The sequence below is a fragment of the Zingiber officinale genome, chromosome 2B, assembly GCF_018446385.1.
Source record: "Zingiber officinale cultivar Zhangliang chromosome 2B, Zo_v1.1, whole genome shotgun sequence".
Taxonomy (NCBI): domain Eukaryota; kingdom Viridiplantae; phylum Streptophyta; class Magnoliopsida; order Zingiberales; family Zingiberaceae; genus Zingiber; species Zingiber officinale.
The window spans coordinates 48,286,478-48,293,443 of record NC_055989.1 but is presented as its reverse complement, the minus strand read 5'-3'; the positions used below and the strand labels follow the sequence as shown (position 1 = coordinate 48,293,443).

Here is a 6,966-nt window from a genome sequence, read left to right as displayed (position 1 = left end):
CAACTTGCATACACTTTATGAATATGCCATGATGAGTATGATGATCATGTTATGATATGCCATGCTACCTTGTGTTTATGCCATGATTATGCCATGATATCTATGATTGTGCTCATGATACGTATGATGATCATGTATGATATGCTATGATACTTTATGCTTTGATATATGCTTTGTGATTGTTGACATGCTATATGGATGTTGTGAGTAGGAAAGAAACTTACTGAGCCATGAGTGCTCACAGCTTACTTTCTTGTACCACAGATAAGGGCAAAGGCTGGATGAGCTAGGGGAGCAGCAGGAGGAGCTAGCAGGATGTGTGTGGTAGTGACTGGATAAAGAAGAAAAGACCTGCTTTCATTAAATATGAATTGTGCTTAGTTGATATTTTTATGGTTGTAACTCCATGACATTTTATCATGTTAATTCCTATATGTCTTGAAATAATTTAAAGTATGACATATGGATTCTATGTTTCAAAAATTTACAAGTAAGACTTCCGCTGTAATAAGTTAATAAGTTGTTAAGTAGGGTAAAGTAACCCCCGTGACCTTAGCAGGAGGGGCGGGGCGTTACACTGCGGTACCATGAAAATGAACGGTGTTCCTTCAGAAGCGGTTAGAATATTACTATTTGGGTTTTCTTTAAGGGATAGAGCTAAACAATGGTTGAATTCCTTACCTCCAAATAGCATTACCACTTGGGAACAATGTGAGCAGCAATTCTTAGATAAGTTCTATCCTCCTAGCAAGACAGCTCATATGAGAAATCTTATCGCAAGCTTCAGACAATCTGATTCAGAATCTTTTTTTGAAGCATGGGATAGATACAATAATATGCTCAGATAATGTCCATATCATGGTTTAGATAAATGGTTGGTGTTGCACACTTTTTATAATGACATTAACTATCATACTAAAGTGTCCTAAGATTCAGCCGCTGGAGGGGCACTTATGAACAAAAGTTTAGATAAAGCTGAAGAAATCATTAAGAGTGTAGCGCAGAATCATCATCAATGGCCAACAGAGAGAAGTGGAGGCTATTCTTATTCGAACGCACAAAGACATCAGGAAAATTTGATGTAGATGCAGTCACTCTAATGACTGCAAAGCTAGATGCTCTTACAAAGAAACTAGAAAATATGGGGACTAGCACTAATACAGTAAATGCCATAGTATGCTGTTGTGAAACATGTGGAAGTTCTGATCATTTTCAAAACTCATGTCCTTTGGGAGCTATCTCTGCACAAATAAATCAGTTAGAGCAATGTGACGCTATGGGTTTTAATCAAAGGTAGAACAATCCATATTCCAACACATACAACCCTAGTAGGAAGAATCATCCTAATTTCTCTTAGAGAAACAATCATGAACAAGGATGATCCATGGGAGGCAAATCAAATTTCCAATTCGTGCAACAGAATTTTCAGCAGCAACAACAATCTTCTCAAGACTATCAGTTTTCTAAAATTGAGAAGATGCTTGAGAAACTATCTCCAATCAAAATGAAATGAAGCAAGATATTTTTAAGCTAACTCAGAGAATAGATAATTTTGAAAAGCATCAAAAGATTCAAGATAGCCAAATTGCCCAGCTAGCTTCATCATCTTCAAGAGCACCAAGGCAATTTCCTGGAAAACCTGATGTTAATCCAATAGAGCATTGCAATCGGATGGAGCTTAGGAGTGGATGGACCTTGGGTAATCCTCAAGTGACTTCTCCAAAAGTGATGAAAGCTGAAGAAGAGCTCTCTCCTCTAGCACTTAAACCAAATTAGATTCAAGAAAATGAGGAGAGTACCATTAAGGTTGAAGAGACTCTTCCACTAAACCAACAGAGTCAAGTAATCCCTTTTCCTCATAGATTAGTAATGGTAAAGAAGGATGAAGAGTTTGACAAATTCTTGGATAAAGTCAAAGAAATTTATGTTGACGTGCCTTTAATTGATGTAATCTTATAAATGCCATAGTTTGCCAAATTTTTGAAGGCCATTATGTCGAATAAAAGAAGAAGGGGAGATATTGAGACCATTGCACTGACCGAGGAATGCAGCGCTTTATTTGAGAAGAGCATGCCCCCAAAGCTTAAAGACCTAAGAAGCTTTTACATTCCTTGCAACATAAAATCTGAATTCATAGAAAAAGCTTTTTGTGATTTGGGGGCAAGTGTTAGCCTCATTCCCTATGTTAAAATGTATACTAAAAGCCTAGCTTTTTGTATAAACATTTATTTTGAAATGAGAATCACATTGGTCAAATGTCTGCATTTATTAAATGCAGTTGTCCATTTAATTTATATTGTAGATAACTTGGTGTGTGGTGTGACACAGAAGATCATGTTATCAGTTCCTTATAAATTATAAATAGAAGCTCACAACCAAGATGGATTGGGACAAACCATTTGAATGGTTGTAGTGTAATTTGGTACTAATTTATCTTGACTATAAAATTACACTAGTACACTATGAGTGTATAGAGCAGGACCATTTGAGGTTGTTCCTTTTATACTGACTGCATAAAAGAACAGAACCTCTGTTATTATGGATGTGCATACTCTTAATCCCGATATAATAATAAGCACATGTATTTAGTATTTATTTATTTAATTTATCAAAAGGTGAGATTTATTCGTTAAATCAATAGGCCTGATAAGTTGGGAAATAATATTATTTATATGGTGTGTTGTTAATTATAGAAGAAAACTGTGTCCTATTTATTAGGATGATGATGTCCCGTTGAGGAGCTCATAAGGATTGTCATGTAAACCCTCAGGTGGACTTAGTTCTGACATAACAATGTAGTTGAGTGGTACTACTTTTGGAGCTAGATGTTAATTAAGTGAGTTGTTAGTAACCCATTTAATTAATGGGCATTCGATATTTTAAACACAGGGAGATTAACGCACTCATGATAAGAAGGAGCTGATACTGTAATATGGGATTGGTGCGGTAGTTCAATAATAACTCTTTAATGGTATAAGTTATTATTGATGAACTTGAGTTGGGTGTTCAGGACGAACATAGGAAGCTCATGCTCATCAGGAGGCTAAAACCAATTCCCCCTCTAGGTGTCTGTTGTAGACTCAATGTATAAAGCTTCGCATCCACCCAAGTGATGTGCGTAGATCTTATGATCATTTATGCATGATTTGACGCACATCTACTTGCATTTCATTAGCATAATCTATGTTTTTTGTACCCTATTTCATTATAATGTCATACTTCCATTATATTATGTTTGGAGATCTACTCTTTGCTTGTTTTGATTGATAGGACGTGATTTGGAGTAAAAACAGAGCTTAAATGAAGTCTAGAGCTTCGAGAGTATCACGGGCATGCGAAAACTAAGTTCGTCCAAGTTCTGGCCGCGCGGAGACCACACGGCCGTGCGAAGGCCGTGTGGGGGGCGTGTTGAGGCCGTGTGAATGTCACACGCCCGTGTGAAGGCCGTGTGAAATTTCCAACACTGCAGATGAAAAGTAAAATGACCATAACTTTCTGCTCGGTTGGAGTTATGAGTCATTACAGATATCAAAATGTAGATATCTTCAAGATATACAACTCTTATGAAAACTACAACCAGAGAAACCAGAGAAACCAAATCCTACACTACACACCAAGAGTAAAACAGGCATAACTTTGTGATCGTTTGGAGTTCTGGGCTGTTATTTAAGCCTAATTGTAGCTAAATTCAATATCTACAACTTTTATGAAGATCACAACTCATGATTACCAAGTTAAGAGGCACTAAAGCGGCTTACAAGTAGAGGCACAACCTTGATACACGACCGTGTCAATTCTGCACGGTCGTGCCACTTAACTAGTGCAGAAGATAGGCATGGCCGTGTCAACTCGCATGGTCATGCCACTTAACCAATGTAGAAGATAGGCATGGCTGTGTCAACTCGCACGACCATGCCAATTAACTAGTGCAGAAGATAGGCATGGTCGTGTCAACTCGCACGGCAGTGCCACTTAACCAGTGCAGAAGATAGTCATGGCCGTGTCAATTCGCACGGTCGTGCCACTTAACCAGTGAAGAAGATAGGCATGGCCGTGTTAACTCGCACGACTGTGCCAGTTAACCAGTGCAGAAGATAGGCATGGTCGTGCGAATCTCACACGACCGTGACACGGGTCGTGCGGCACCCGTACCTTACCCAATAAAAGGGTTAAAAACCCTATTCATTGGGGGATCTTTGGTTCGGACTTCGGTCCTCTCCTTGGGAAAGGGTTCTCCCCTTTGGGGAAAACCCTAGAGCTTCATCCGCCACCATCCCTTGACGTTTCGTCCATCTCCAGAGCAAGGAGGAATCCCTAAGACATCAGAAACCTCGACAAGCATCTCTTCTTCCCCTTCTTCTCACATCAAGGGTTGTAAGTATGCTTTACTTCATATTTTGGGGTTATTCTTCCCTCGCAATGGAGTAGATCTCCTTTTCTATGGATGTAGGGAGTAGTTTTCGATAGGGTTTGATGTAAGACTCATGTTTATACCTTTATTTATTGGATGATTTTGCTTGCTTTGTTTCTATTTGATATACATGAGACTTGCTGAGATTATCTTTTCATACTGATCGATTGTGTAGGAATTGCTAATTTCATAAAGAGAAAATCTTAGATCGTATTCCCGAGGGGCCCTAGTGTCAGGGGTAACCCGTTCACGAACATCTAGGATACCCCCTTGAAAGGAGAGGCAACTTCTCCATAAGGAAGAAATAGACCGAATTAAACCCTTATCTCTATCCTTAATGACACCGATTGGATTTACGTTCTTGTGATTTACCGAGGTGCCCTAGTGACAGGGGTTAACCATAACAGGATTTCACAAGGATCTTCTCCATTTAGTGCTTAAGGATAGCGGCTTCAACTTCCAACGAATGCATGTCGATTAACAATGGGGAAAAGATAGAACATGATACATCAGGTTTCACCACAACAAAACCGAAATCCTAGAATCCATTTCCTAAAGCTCAATTCCCTCCAAGATCGATTCTCTCATCCTTCTCTTTCTCTCTTCAATCACTCTCGTTAGTTTGCAAGCGCCAAAGCCAACTTTCGACCGTCTAGATAACTTACTTTGCGACATCTCTAGTGCTTAATCAACAGTCCCTGTGGTTCGACAATCTTTTATATTACTGACGACAAATCCATGCACTTGCGGAATCATAATAAGTTTTTGGCGCCGTTGTCAGGGACTATTTTCGATTAACATTAGTTGATTAGCATATAAGTTACCCTAGACATTTTTCTTTTTCCTTTGCATTTTCTTTCTTGTTTTCATTATGCACTTTCTTTCTTGCAATTTAAATTCTGCATTTTCTTTCTTTCTTTTTCATATAGCATTTAATTTCTTGTCTTTAATTCTTTATTTTTTTTCTTTTCTCATAATTTTTTTTAGATACCATGAGCACTAACATGTCAAGCAGGTCCTTAAGAGATTTCTCTGCAGCCATTTCTGCAAGATTTTTATCTCTCATTGTGCAGCCTCACATTGAAGCAGAAAGTTTTCAACTATACCCAGAGTTAATTTTCATGATACAAGGTCACAAATTTGGAGGAGAAGCAACAGAAAGTCCTTATCTGCACCTTGAGACATTTCTAGAACTTTGTGATTTGGTGAATTGTGAAGGAGTGTCAGTAGATGCAGTTCGATTGATAGTATTTCCTTTTAGTATCAAGGATAAAGCATGGACTTGGTTATATTCCCTCCGTCCTCAAAGCATCACAAGTTGGAAACAATTGGAGAAGCAATTTCTGGATCATTTTTTCCCTCTAAGTAGAATAATTTATATGAGGAATTGCATCACAAATTTTACGCAGGCATATTGAGAATCATTATTTGAAGCATGGGACAGATTCAAGAGTCTACAAAGACAGTGCCCTCATCATGGTTTGGAAAAATGGCTGACCCTGCACATATTCTATAAGGGAATTTCTTTCTCAGATAAGTGTTTGTTAGATTCATCAGGTGGAGATTCTTTGATAGACAAGAGTGTTGACGAAGCATATACATTGATTGATCAAGTAGCATTGAACCTCCATGAATGGTTAAGCAAAAGTTGGATGGAATCTCCCTCAGAAATTCAAGAAGTAGAAGTCATATATACAAGAGAGCCTATCAAACAAGATGCAGTTCAACTATCTAAGAATGTTGAAATTCACAAGTCACAGAATGAGGAGTTCAAATATTTGGGGGAAAAGATTAATAGCATAGTTTCAAAATGGTTCAAGGAAGACCTTCCTCCTACACAGACAAGATCTAGTGTAAATGATAATAATTTTAAGTTGAGAAATGGCAAGAATCATGAAGAACAACTGAAGAAGGATTTGTTTAGAATTGAGGAGAAGAACAATAGAAGACCCCAAGAACTCAGTTTCATTACTCCAGGAAGTTCCCGAATGCCACAAGTACCTTTCCCTCAACGATTGGTCACACCTACACTAGTTAAGCAAGTTGAACCTCCTTCGCAAGCTTAAAGGGAATATGGGAAAAAGGAGTACCTTTCCCAAGACCTTCACTATAGGTTCCTTTTCCACAAAGTCGAGTGAGGGTCAAAGAAAATGAAGACTTTGGCAAATTCTATGACACTAATATGGTTGAGTGTAGATTTCTGGATGTATATGAAGATGAGGAATCTTCATATGAGGATTGTGATGATAATGCAGTGGATAACAAGTTTTCATATTTACGTTCTGGGTTTACAGGGTGTTATGATGAAATTGAATTTTCAGATGATGAATGTGATGTGGTAGATCAACTTAAAACTGCAAATGAAGTTAGTGATCCTCCTATAGATGATTCTCTCACTGAGGATATTGATGTTGGTTTATTTTTTGATGCTTGTGTTGATGATGATGTTATGAAAGGAAGTGTAGGGAGTTGTGTTGTGGAAGCAGCATCTCAAAAATCACCTCCTTTACCCACACAACCTTCTGAGATTATGAGAGTTGCAAGGATTGAATATG

General features: G+C 38.2%; 2 non-coding genes across 2 annotated transcripts; both read right to left on the bottom strand.

Annotated features, from left to right (window-relative positions):
- Positions 1 to 759: 759 nt before the first annotated feature.
- Positions 760 to 865, bottom strand: LOC122049984. Its single transcript, XR_006131211.1, has one exon. It is a non-coding gene; the product is annotated as a small nucleolar RNA R71 (small nucleolar RNA).
- A 4,923-nt stretch (positions 866 to 5,788) lies between these two features.
- LOC122049816 lies at positions 5,789 to 5,894 on the bottom strand. The gene has a single exon (XR_006131072.1). It is a non-coding gene; the product is annotated as a small nucleolar RNA R71 (small nucleolar RNA).
- Positions 5,895 to 6,966: the final 1,072 nt, after the last annotated feature.